Raw genomic sequence first — 14164 nt, forward strand, 5'->3', positions numbered from 1 at the left:
AGCATTTGCATTTTTTTTATTCCTTATGTTGGACACTAAGTTCAGCTCTCACTGAATTCATCTGTGAATCTTGCTCCCTGCTAAAATTGATTACATTCAGACCTATGTTGATTCAGCCTGGTTGTAAGTCTGGAATGGGTTCCTTCCTGTCAGTCAAAGCCTGAAACAGATGGCAAAGAAGATGGAACAGCCTGAACATCTGAAAGAATTACAACAGAAAATCAATGGAAAACCAGTTGCTTTACTGAAAGCTGGCTATGCATTTCACAGCTGAATTAACATGGACTTAATTTCTTTGGTTTCTGGTTATTAGTTGTGATAAATGTCTGTTAACCAGAGAAAATGCACAAAAAAGAGTATTAGATCTGTCTTTATTGTAAGGTTAAATTAACAGAATCTTGCAAGATTGAAAACATTACTCTGCTCCTCTCCTTTTACTCTCTAAAATAATAGGGAGGGTCCCTTCTCAAACATTTCTCACATCCTTATCTCCCTCTGAAGGTAAGATATCTTTTATCACCACTTGTCCTGTCTGAAGCTCTTTCTCCTGTCTTCCAAGGTCATTGTCACATACCAATTACTGTATTTTTGGGGTATAAGACACACCTTTTTCCCTCAAAAAAGAGGCTGAAAATCTGGGTACATCTTATACACTCTATACAGCATTTATTTGCTTTCTGAAACCCTGCCCCCTTCACCAAAATGTCCATGTAGAGACTTTAGGAGCCTTGCAGAGTGCTCCTGGGGCTGGGGAGGGCACAAATGAGCAAAAACAATGGCCCATTTTCCGGGCCCAGGAGCACTCTATAATAAGGTGACCAGATTTTCAGATTGGTAAAGAGGGACACCTTTGACCGGGGGGGGGGGGCTTGATTAAAAATTTATACGGAGCAACAAAAATTTTCATACAGCGCAAAAATAGTATTGTAATATTTTTTTATTTCAACCTAACTACAATTTACTTGTAGCTGTAACTGTTGGCAAACATCAAAATTTTGATCACGTGACCATGAGAATGCTGCAATGGTCGCTAAGTGTGAAAATGGTCGCTAAGTGTGAAAAATGGTCATCAGTCACTTTTTTCAATGCCATTGTAACTTTGGTCACTAAACAGCCATGTTCCTGACTTAACAACCACTATGATTCACTTAACATGGCAATAAAAGGTCGCAAAATGAGGAAAAAATCATTTAACAAACGTCTCCCTTAGCAACAGAAATTGGGGAATCAATCCCAATTACCGGTATTACCGGTAGCCAACTGCAAAAGGCAACTTTACTTGGAACAGGTGAGATTGTGCCTGGATCCCTTTCATGCCAACATCCCATCCTGTCCATGGGGAGAACTCCACAGGCAGACAAAAGCCCCCAATCCACTCTCAACCTCCAGCTGACTCTGCCATCTGCCATACCCACACATGCCCCTCAAAGGCAAAACTCAGGGGGCTGAATTCTACAGGGGGAGGAGTAAAGGGGGATTTGAGGGGCAGCCCAAAGCACCATCTGTCTAAATTTGCATCAGGCAGGCAGTAACATTTTCATAGACCATGATCAGAGGAGCAGCTGATCCTATGGAAAGACTCCTCCTGCATTCAGTCCCAGGCCTACAAGTGGAAGTACCCCTTCCTTCCTTCCTTCCTTCCTTCCTCCTTTCACATTCCTTCCTTCCTTCCCTCCCTCCCTTTTTCTTCCTTCTAGCCTTCCTTCCTTTCCATTCTTTCTCCTTCCTTCCTCTTGCCTATCTGCCTTCTGTCTTTCTGCTCTTTAGATCTCTCTTCCTCCTTCCTTCCTCTTTCCATCCTTTCACCAAAAATCAGGATGTTTTATTAGCATCAGCATCATTCAGCTGAAAATGCCAGATTCTGTGGTACTTCTGGATGAGATTTAGAAAATTACAGAGACACGAGGAACCATTATATAATTTCACTTGGCAAAACTCTGATTAAAAAATAGCAACAAAATGTAAGGTTTTTTAATTTTAAAACTCTAGCAAAACATAGATTTATTTCCAGTTTAGTTAATTAATGTCATTATAAAAAGGAATGCAATTGATTAAATAAAAATGACTTTTTCTTTTATTAAGAATACTTATTCTACATTAAACTAGAAAATATTTCATAGGCCCTTCAACAAGTTTGTTACAAGTTTTCAGGAATGCATGCATTCTTGAAACTGATACCATGTAATGTTAAAAAGCAGATGGCTAACTAAGTACACTAAAAACCATGTTTAATTATTTGCTACTTGAGGCCAATAGCAATGATGAAGAAATTTCTGTCATCTTCAGTGACAATATTTTTAGGGCCAAAAAATAAAACTCTGTATATTGGATCTGTTGAATGGAGAAAGGCCTGTCCACCCCCAAATGAGACGTCTTCCACGATAATAGGAGAGAAGAGCCAGCCTGCAGGGGGGGGAGCAGGCCTTTTTCCATTTCAAGGAGCTGCCGCTTCTTCCACCGCCTCCTCCCCCCACCTCTTAGAAGTCCAGCCAGCTGCCCTCCAAGCTCTCCGCGGAGACTCACCCAGAGTTTTCACCGCGATTTGCCTGGTGAGGGGAGGCGGCAGGTTGATGCAGACCAAATCCACAGTATAATAAATAGAAGTATAATAAATACCTTCCTCCTCCTTCTCCTCGCTGCGATCTGGATGCCCGACGCGCCTTCCTTTCCTCCGCGTTCGGCCCTTTCGTGTGGAGCCTCAAGATTACGAGCAATGCAGGGTTGCTACGTTAAGGATGCCCGGTCCCAACTGGGAACTGCTGCTGCTGCGGCACCCGATCCCTGCAGCAGTGGAGGTGCCTCACCATAGCTGGGTCATCCCAAGCGGAGCTCACCCCGCCTAGCTGCATTGCGCACACGTGCGGGCATTTCAAGGAATCCGGCGTGTTGTTTTTTTTTAAAAAAAAACCACCATCCTCTTGCAGCTCTTCCCGCCCGGACGCCCAAAGTCTCCCAGCCTGCCTGGGGCGAGTCAGCTGCAGTGCAGCCGGTGGTGGGCAGGCAGGCTTCTGGCGGCTCCCAGGCAGCGATCCCACCGCCATCCGCCCGCTTACTCACTACGCTACACCCCCCCCATGCGAGCGGCAGCAGATGGGCGGGGAGCGAGCGATCGAAGAAGGCGCCAAAATTAAGCGGGATCTTTTGGGAACGGCCCGGGACATGGGAAAAATTATGAGAAAGCATGCCTGTCCCGCCAAATGCAGGATGTCTGGTCACCTTACTCTATAAGCCTCCTAAAGGCTATGCATGGCTTTTTTTTGGACAAAAAATGGGCCTGTTTTTGCCAAAAAAGGCCTTTTTGCCCATTTTTAGCCCCCCCAGCCCCCAGAAACACTTTACAAGCCTCCTAAAGGCTATTTGTTGTGGAAAAAGGGCTATTTTAGAGAGGTCTGCAGAGTGCAAAAACTTTTTTTTTTAAATTTACCTCTTCAAAACGTTGGTGTGTTTTATTCTCTGATGCATCTTGTACTCTGAAAAATACATTACATAGTCCTAGAAATGTTAGGCTACCTATTCTTGAAAAAACCTCAATTCTTTTCAAACCTTTTGACTTGGTAATTTGTAAATTTAGATCACAATTCACTGAAAGACTGTTAATTAAATCTGAGAACAGATGGAAAATACTGTGCCAATGTATTATATGTATTATTTGAATGTAAATAAACTGGAGAAAGAAAAAACCTACTTAATTGGAACGCATTAAAAAGATATTTGATGTTATTTGAAAATCCTTTGGGTCATTGTAATCAACTTGACAAACAAACAAACAAAAATGCAGAAGAAGGTTAAATAAACTAGGGAATGAAATAGAAAAGTGAATATATTGTTAATACATCCATACAATTGTCCATGAGTGAAAAGGATTTAAAAGTGTCTGTTTTGCTATGTGATAACCCATAAGGTCATGTATTTTATTCTTAAAGCAATGGAATTCAAGTTTCTGAAAGTTACTATGATATTTATTTTGCCTTCATATACTTTGCTAAAGCTCCTTTTCTCATAACTACCTCTTAAGCTTGTGCAAATTAAAGATAAGAGGGCTAAGGAAAGAATAATACAACAGCATCATATTATCTATCTCTTGCAAAGAACCCATAAAGAAGCTAGCTGAATCAGCATAGAGTCTGATTTAAAAATTCAAACTTTCAAAAATTGATTTTAAAAACAGGCTATTACTCTTCATTTGGGGTGTCATGCTGATCATAGAAGGCCTCTCAATTTTTTTGACCCTCCTGGGACACCTGATAGGTAATCCTCAAGTTACGAATGTAATGGAGTCTTCCAATTACATTTGTACTCCAAGGATTCATTGAAATGAATTAAGTCAAATGACCATGATCACTCCCTGCTTTTGTCCACACATTCACTAATTCAATGCACAGGTTGTTAAGTGCACACGAGGTATCTCAGGGTTAGGAAGGCCATGGGAGAGCTAGCAATGGAACAGGCTACCTGCTTTAGATCACCCAAGGCCTCCCGCAACCCACTGAGATACCTCATGTTCCCTCCTCTGAGGTCCTCACAATTGCTCTCCCCATCCTGCCATCTCAGGTCATTTACATTGTGAAGATCTAAAGAACTGTCTCCTCTCTAGCCTCCCTGCTGCAGTTTCTTTACCTGCTTGCATGAAAAGTTTGCAAGCCGATGAGTCTTTGAGGTACAAAAAATGCATTGCTTCAAGCCTCCAATCAGCTTGCAAATGCTTTTTGCACCAAGAATGGAAGCTTCTGGGGGCCATGATTTGATATGATTCAGAACATTTTTTTTTAAATGTAGCACATTTAACTACAAACTATCCAAACTAGTTGTTTTATGTACTTTCTAGTGTGATCACATTAGGTGCTCTCTAGTGGCCCTTGAAAAATTATTACCAAATACTCCTTTCGCCAACTTTTCTGAAAGCTTGAACATTCAAAAATGAACATAGAGATAGGTTCTTACCAGTGGTGGGTTTCAGTCAGTTCGCACCTATTCGAAAGAACCGGTTGTTAACTTTCTAAGCAGTTCAGAGAACCAGTTGTTGGAAGAAATCTCCTTTTGTTTTTTTTTTTCCACTTTACTGGGCTAATCCTGTAAGGAAGGCGGGAAGGAAACATTCTGGTTTGTTGCCCTGATTACAGAAACTGCCTCTCCGATTAACCCTTATGACAAGGCAAAGCTCCCATCGTGATGTTGAGTTGGCCACACCCACAGTCACATGACCACCAAGCCACGCCTACCCAGCTGGTCATTAGGACAGAGAACTGGTTGTTAAATTTTGAATCCCACCACTGGTTCTTACTAATGCAGAAGGGTAGAGAAGCTCTTCCCCTGATCTATCAACAATATTCATATGGCCGAAAGTTCCCCCTTTAGCAGCACATTGCTGATTCTAATGATCAAGTACAGTTCCAGAACTGTTTTTACACCTGTGGTTGCCAGTACCTTATCCTTATTCTATATGTGCAATTTATAGTAGATGTCATAAGCATTGCCCCACTTTTTTTTAGACAAAGTAATTAAACTGAAGAGGCCAAGTCCAAAATGAAACCATGGCATCAGATTTGATATCTCACATTAGTTTCTAATGACAAAACTAAGTTTTATTTTTCATAGTATTTTTTTATCTTTGTGCTCAATGTTTTTTTTAAATCTGGAAGAATGTTAATCTCTCTGAAAATAAAGTTATTTTCCCTTTCTCTGTACTAGTTGATGAGATGTATGGCGTTAGTTCCTGATGAAAAGCAGTGTGCCACATTCAAATATTTTCAGTATATACAATCATGCTGTCTGAACTGAAGATAATATCCCTTGAAATATTTCTTTTATTTTCATATTATAATTAGTTTTGCAAAGAGGATATATGCAAAGACGCAAATCAGCTTTCATACCTGCCAAGGGAATAACGGAACCATGGAAAGATATATATGAAGTGAAGGGGGGGCAAATAACAGTAATAACAGTAGCAGTGTTAATTGTTAGCACCAATGCTTCCATTTGCTCTTTGGAGCAAAGAGTTTTTGAAATTAAAGGGGAAAAAATGAAAGATATCCTATTACTCATGTGTATTTTCATTCTTTTTGGCATGAGAAATGGCATAAGAGAAGACTCATGCAGGGCTCAACTGATTAATAGAGCTGACTCCCTCTGGAGAGATTTGTAGTGACTTGCAAATATAGTATATTAATTAGCACAGCACAGCTGACTTGTGCTACTGGGTTCTATGGCATCAGGGAAGGTGTCAATTGCTTCTATTTGGGGGCCCTTTTGCCTAAAATCTAAAATGTGCATCAATGAGAATATTCTCCTACCCTACGGAAAACCATTCCCCAAAAATCAGATTGACCCTGATCCCGCTATCTTTTTTAAGGTGTTGTCCCCAGTGCTGAAGTTGGTGAAGAATACGAGAAGTGCAGGTTTTGTTTCCTTTTATTGAAGTGCTTCAGCAAAAGGTGTCCCAGCCACCAAAATTCCAGGACCCAGAACAAAGGATTCAACAAACCTGTATACATGTTTTCAAGGCGGGATAAAGAAACATTATCTAATTCTGAAAATTCTGAAAGTTATCTAAAGGGTTCTCTATTGGCTCCATGCCATCCCTATTTCTAAATCTTAACTAATAAACACATCAAAAGTTATCCAGCAAGTGTTCTATTGGCTTTAGTTCAACCTTATTCCTAAAAGTTAATTAATAGGCACCCGAGAAGACTTTTAGCAAGTCTTCTATTGGTCTGTCTTAGCCCTATTTCTTATCTTAGCAATATGTTCTGTTTGATGTGCCTGACAGTCAGCTCTTGTTTTCTACAGTGAAAAGGGCCCCACCTCTCCACACTCCTATTTCCTTTATCTTTGTTAGGCAGTCCTTGCAAATTTCCTCCTTTCCTTCTGAGTTCATGCCAAAAACCTGCATTTATATAGCAAATGGTTCTTCAGCAAATAGCCCATCACTAGGAATAAGGTTTTTGCCAACAGGTATGGGGACCCAGTAGTGTGATAGTGTCCTAAAATCTGTACTACAGTAGAAATAGGATACAGAAAACATCACTAGACAAAAAAAAGGTGCATCACTAATATCCTTAACAATTATAGCAAAGGTTTTTAATGAGAGTTTGCTGCAAACATAAAAGAAAAGTTTTGCACACTGAAGGCTAAACACGGATAACGTTTTTAATTTATCGCAGTGGAATGACACTGGCTTATTTCCTATCTTGCATGGATTTCTTGAAAATGCTAGATTCAAATTTACAGCCATGAAGCTACCGCAGGGTAATCCTCTGCTGAGGCAGTGATTGTTTTTTAATTTATTTACTTTCAAAGTACGTACGCCTGCTTCCCCATTCAAACAGAGCATTAGCACGATCCACAAGAATAACCAAATGAAGAGATTATGAGGACATGTTAAAATCAACACAATGAAAACAGTTTTTTTAAAATGAAAATATCACACAGCGGCATCCAAGGACCATTATTAGATTTAGAGGAAAACATAACATTTCTTATATGCCTGGCTTTGATTTCTAGGGGCAATTAAATATTAATGATTTATATTATAAAAATTATTTATATCAATAAATTATATTGGCTGTCCCCTTCCAACTGTATCCATGTCTCCTTGTCCTCTTTGCTACCATTAAAGCTTTATGTCAATGTTTTTGCCTCTTATTCTGGACTCTTCCTTCCTCATTATTGTTTGTTGTCTGAAAGTGGCCATGTGAATGTGTTGAAATGGAAAAAAAATGAAAGCAAAGACTAATGATGTGAACCCAACTGAAAAGGTGGCTTAGCCAAAAGAACAAACACATAATGATTGTATAAATACAATGGAGTGGAGGGTTTCAATGTATTTTACTACTGGTTCGTTCATGCATGCTCATGCGCTCACATGCTTGTGTGATGCTTCTGTGCATGGGCACTGCAACCACCACCACCACTATCCCGTTTGCCCGATTCCGGGGTGAACCGGCAAAAACCCACCTCTCATACAATTGTTCAAGATTGTTTTTTGGTTGGAAAAGTACAATGTGTCATCAATAAAACATCACAGAAAATAATAAAAGTTTTATCAAGGTTAATTTCCCCCTTATATTTTATTAAATTTCCTTTCATATTGCCAGGAAGCCTCCTTCTAGAACCATTCACTTAACTGCTAGTATCTTGCCTAGCAATCATAGGCTGGAGGACTGTGTCAAACTTCCTGGAATCTTTTGAAAATTTATCTCATTATCTTATATACACACGCACACATAATCTTTCGCCTTCCACGAGGTGCCAGTTTTCAATACAGACATACACAGATGTATTCCTAGAGCCTTTTTCTTCTGTAATCTAAATTGTTGGGATGGGAAAACATTTCCTCTACAGTAAACATGTCTTCCATAGTAAATTGTTGTGGCCCAACAGGAGCCGTTGGAGCTGCAAACAGACTCCGACAGCGAGGGGCCTTATGAGTTGGCTCTGGAAGAGGTGGAGAACCCTGGAGAGGGTTCCGACTCCAAGCAGGGCATAGAGAGGCTGGTTGGCCACCAGGAGGCACCTGAGGCATGGAGCAGCGCTGAGAGCCAAAGGGAGTGTGCTCATGATGTCAGGCCTTGGAGTAGTGATGAGGAGACAAAGGAGGTGGTCCTGGATGCCAGTCAATGCTGGGCAGATTGACAAAGAAAACAGCTACGCAGTTACAAAAGATAATTGGACAACCAGCTGGTTGTAATTAGGCTTCTCTCAAGATTGTATTTAAGGAGGTACTCGGGGAGGAGTCTGATTTGCAGGATTCAACTTAATTCTTAACGCTGGAGAAGCTGTTATCTGTCTCTGTCAAAGTCTGAATTGCTGCCAAGATTCTTATCTGTTTGTTATGCTTGGGCTTTCAGCCACTGAGATTTATGTTTCCTGCTAATAAAGTGCTGTAGAATTTCAGTTAAGCTTGTGTCGGCATTCATTACTGGACAGAAGAGGGGGTCAGAACAGTAAATGTAGAAAGTCTCTGTGGAATTCAAATTCAAAATAAATAAAACAATAATAATAAAATGAAATGAAAATTATGTCTAAATGGAACATTTGTTATGAAACAGTTTCTTAATGATGCATATAATGCCACAACAATGTCCTTTATAAGTCAAGTTCATATGATGAGAACATGGATAATCCCAGGTCTGTCAAAACTTTGATTTTTCACGATGGTGAAGTAAAGCTTTTTAAATCTTGTATATTTTTTTTAAACATAGATTCAATTTTACTACAGATTTCAAAAGCATCCAGTACTCCTTACAACTTTGGATTGAATGGAAAGAGTAAATTTAATAAATAATGTGGTCAGACTATGTTAAATGCTGTAAATATTATATTTGAATCCCAATTTAAATCCCAATAATTTAAATTTGTTCTTCTTGAGTGGATAACACAGTAGGAGAATAATAGGTGCAGCTTATTAAGCATTTATCTACTGTGAATATTCCATAATAAAAGTATGGTTAAGTTTGCTTATTACTATTGTGAAGCATGTAAGGTAATGAAGTGTGTGAGTAGCAAACATGACCTGAAATGGACAATTGTTTAGAACATTATTTCCTTAGTGGCATTTGCTCCTATGACAGGGTTTAACTATAGGTAGCAGTTGAAACTAAACCAAGTGTTACTTGGTTAAGTAGGAAAAGTTAGTCAGGGCCATAAGCCAACCAGGTCTAAAAGAAATCTGGAAGCCAAAAGTAAACAAAAATAATACTTGCTTCATTAACACTCAGCTGAAAGGATTAGTATTTTAAATATTAATCTTGCTCAAAAACATCTAGTGTCATTCATGAGTGGAGTCAGATCAAGGCCCAAGGAGGCCCTTCACTGAGAAGGCTACAACATGGAATTTAATAATTCATCACTGAAGAAAAGTTGCGTACTTCTTCTCTTCTCACCAAAATACTAAGTTTGTCTCTGAAAATAGTTTTAAGAACACTAGTGTCTAGACCAGGGGTGTCAAACTCAAGGCCCATGGGCCAGATTCGGCAGTGGAGTGCTTAGATCTGGCCCGTGGGGCGACCCTGGAAGTAACAAAGGACCAGCCCATGGTTTCCCTGCCAGTGAAAACTGAGTTCAGGAGGGGTGTGCCCAGCCCTCCCAAGCTCCATTTTCTCTGGCAGAGGGCTGCAGGAGGATCCCCCCAGACCCACCTGGACCCCCACAGGTGCCCCTGAAATAAGTGATATTGAGCTGGCCACACACACTCTATCCATGCCCATCCCAGACATGCCCACACAGCCCCCCGAAGTCAGATACAACCCTGATGTGCCCCTCAATGAAATTGAGTTTGACACCCTGGTCTAGATGAATGAAGAAAGGATATACTACAAAAATCTTTCAGACAACATGTAATTTCTAAGATGGGGGAAGGTAAGAGAAAACTGGGGAGGGATATGGGTAATATGTGGATGAAAAGTCATGACTGCTTCCAATATCTGCATAAGTGCTGAAGAGATGTTGAGAAAATGGGTATTGTGTGGCATGCCAATGAATACTTTATCATTAAGGTTAATGATATTATTAGCAGCTTCCTTCACAGAATCCGACTTTTTTGCTAGGTTGCAGAATCAAGAGAAGTGCTAGTGTCCAAACTATATCCTTTTTTGGCACTGTGAATTGACTCCTGGATTATAGAGGAATTTAGGTCTAGTCTTGAGAAAGAAGTGAGAGGGGGTTGCTTAGCCCTGGGAAAGTAGAAAGTATGAGAAAGACACTCAAAATCACCTCACCTTCATACTGTTGTCTTAAAATGGTGCAAAGCCTGTATTGCTTTGTATGCAGAGTGTGGTATACCCTACATTAAGAGAGTAGATTCCTGAAGACTCTAGAGCTGTGATGGCGAACCTATGGCAAACTGCTCTTCTGGTTTCTGGCATGCTTGTCTTTGTGGGCACTGGACAGTGGTGGGTTTCAAATTTTTTTAGAACCTCTTCTGTAGGTGTGGCCTGCTTTGTGGGTGGCTTTCTGGCCATGTGACCAGGTGGGAGTGGCTTGCCAGCCATGTGACCGAGTGGGAGTGGCTTGGCAGTCATGTGACTGAGTGGGGTGACCAACTTGTAAAATGTGGGGGAACTCACTTAACAATGCTCTTGCTTAGCAACCACAATGTTGGCTCAGAAACTCTGGCATTTGAAGCATGCAAGTCTTAAAGCTGTAAAGTTACAAGGCTTTGCACCCCTAACCCTTCAGGAAAAAAACCCAGGAGTGTTCAAACTTGACAGCTTTAAGACTTGTGGGCTTCAACTCCCAGAATTCCTCCTCCAGTCATGTTGGCTCAGGAACTCTGGCATTGAAGTGTGCAAGTCTTAAAGCTGTCAAGTTACAAGACCCTTTCACCCCTAACCCTTTAGAAAAAAACCCAGGAGTGTTCAAACTTGACAGCTTTAAGACTTTAAGGTTTACATAGGACTCTTAAAGGTGAGTGGGGCTATTGGTGAGCCAGCCAATCAGTGAGTGGCGGGCGGGGCAAGCGTGGTGCTGACGGGCAGGGGGAGGAAGGTGGAACCGGTTCTAAACGGCACGGTAGATTTGTGGAACCTCTTCTATAGAAGGGGCTAGAACTGGCAGGAACCCATTCCTGGCACTGGAGCACCAGAAAGCAGCCTGAAAAATGGCTCAGAAAATAGCCAAACAACAAGCCATTTCAGGCCAAAAAACAACCTGAAAATGCCCCCAAAATGGCCAAAAAACAGGCATACCAACTAGTCTTTGGGTTTTCAGTGCTCCACGAAGATAAGATGGCCAGCGCACATGCTTATGCCAGAAACCAAAAGACCAGCTGGCCAGTGTGCACATGCGCACCGACTACCTGGTCTTTGGTTTCGACACTCCAGCACTCACACATGCACTCATGTTCCGGTTTGGGCACTCGATGCCAAAAGGTTTGCCATCAGTGCTCTACAGCCTCTGTTTATTATCTTAGCCTACTTTGAAGAGCTGACAAATTTTCCATGACAGAAGCATCATTAGCCTACAAACGTAGGATATGAGGGGATGATCTTAAGGTTTCAACAACTTAATATGTTAATACAAGTTCTTCAGGTATCATATATATGAAATAAGCAGCTATACAAATTTAGTAAGTAAGTGAATAATTAAATAATTTTAGATTTTGAGAGAGTTCTGATCACTGCAAAAATGGACTACTGTACATAATATTCAGGGCTGAAAAGTGTTCACTTCTAATTTAAGATTATTAACCTACCACAGCATTCTTTTCTTTTCATAGAAGGACTTCAACACATGCAACGTATATATTTTTGTGTTAGTGAAAGGGAGAAAGAGGGAGAGAATGAATCTCTTGAAATCTTGAATCAGATGCAAGATCTCGTTAGCATCTTCTCAAACTAATTCTGGCCCAAAATAAGTTCTCTCTTCCCTACCTGCCATCTGCTCATTATCTCTATCTATCTGAAACTCCATATCATATTTTAAAAATGGAAATATAAATGTACTAAAAATGTTTCAGTCCACCAGCCAGTTAAGATTAAATTATCCAAGTCATATATCTCAAAACTGCAGTTTCAGGCTAAATATAGACTAGGAGAGCAACACATGACTGGTTCCATATTCCCCAAAGATGCCTTGAGCAATACCTTGCATTTAAACTGTTGAACTGAATGTGTTCTAGAATGAAACATGTAGTAGCATCACAAATCTGAGCATATCCATCATGGCCAAGGCATCTGACAAACCAGAATATTGTTCTAGTAATGTGAGCAGTAAATGGACTCAATATTTATCCTTATTCCATCCTTAATAGTAATTTTTAGGGAAATGAGTATATGTTTGGATACTTGAAATTTTCTCTATAGAAAACAGATTATCATCCTTATTCACAGTTGTTTGACATGCTTATTGGCATAGATGACTAAATTATTATTATATATGACTCTGTGTCTGTCTGTCAGTCTGTGTGTGTGTGTGGTGTTTGTGTGTGTGCGTGCGTGTGTTTCAGCATAACTCTGGAATGCCTCGAGCAATTTCAACCAAACTTGTTACACAGATTACTTACCCTCTGGAAACAAATACTGTGGAGGTAAGACACCCCTAACACACCTCGGTGTGTATTCTGTTAAGATATAACCTGTTGTGCCTTAAAATGGTTTCTACCATACTGCCTTAAAATGGCTTCTACTGTACATCGCTATGGAGTTGCCATGGTAATGGCTTCACAAGGAGGCTCCCTCTGGTAAAGGGGAAAATCCAAAATTAGATTTTCATTGTTTTCATGTTTTAACATTAGGCAGCACCAGGTTATCAGCTGGTATAATTATAAATTATAAGTTTAAGCCTGAACAGTGGCCTTTAGTTTGTGTCATTTTAATTAATATCACTTTTCTACAAATATTAGTATTGTTGATGAAATCTTTACAGGGGAAAAAAATCTTTCGCTTCTTCCACCCTTTTGAAATGCAATTTCCAGAGTTCAGGAAAGGTTATTAAAATTGTGATGATATAATCAAACATCTCCTTTTTTCTATTCAAAAAGCAAGGTGTTTTCAAATTGAAAAATATGACAGATGTTTTCTTAAAGCCACACCTATTGAACCCAACCTTGAACAGAAGTGTAAACCCTCTGGATTTAATGGTCTTAAATGTGCTTAAATGTGCCTCGTATAAATTGCTTGTGTTTGTTTTCTGTGATACTACAGGAATTCAGTATGTAATCTGCAGGGGGGGAAATTATGTGTTGAAGCATTAATTATTAACTGTCCATTAAAATCACATCACAGATTCAGGAAAGCTGACTTTAGTTTGTGCATTCTTTTGGCTGGATCAGGTTTAAAGAACACCTTTGTTTTAAATCTTCCATTAATGCTCTAAACGATTCTATCAAGGAGGGAAAAGACCTGGTCATGAATAAAAAGATGTTTATCTCCCTGGAAAATAAAAAGTGCCACAATTAAATTTCCAGTCTGTTATATTTTAACAGGGTTTCGATTACTGCAGACAGTTTATATAATATGCAGCTGGTAAAAGATTGTTACCTCCAGAATGAGAGGAGACCCCTCCACAAGCAAACAATAAAAAAGACTATCTTATAGCCAAATGAAGTGCAGACTGTTAGGGGGGAAAAGGAAACCTAATAAAGCTATTGTCTTTAATCAACAGAATAGCCAGGGAGGCTTCAGGCCAAAACAAGGGAAAGAAATAACATACATTTAGTCATTTGAAG

The sequence above is a fragment of the Thamnophis elegans genome, chromosome 7, assembly GCF_009769535.1.
Source record: "Thamnophis elegans isolate rThaEle1 chromosome 7, rThaEle1.pri, whole genome shotgun sequence".
Classification (NCBI taxonomy): domain Eukaryota; kingdom Metazoa; phylum Chordata; class Lepidosauria; order Squamata; family Colubridae; genus Thamnophis; species Thamnophis elegans.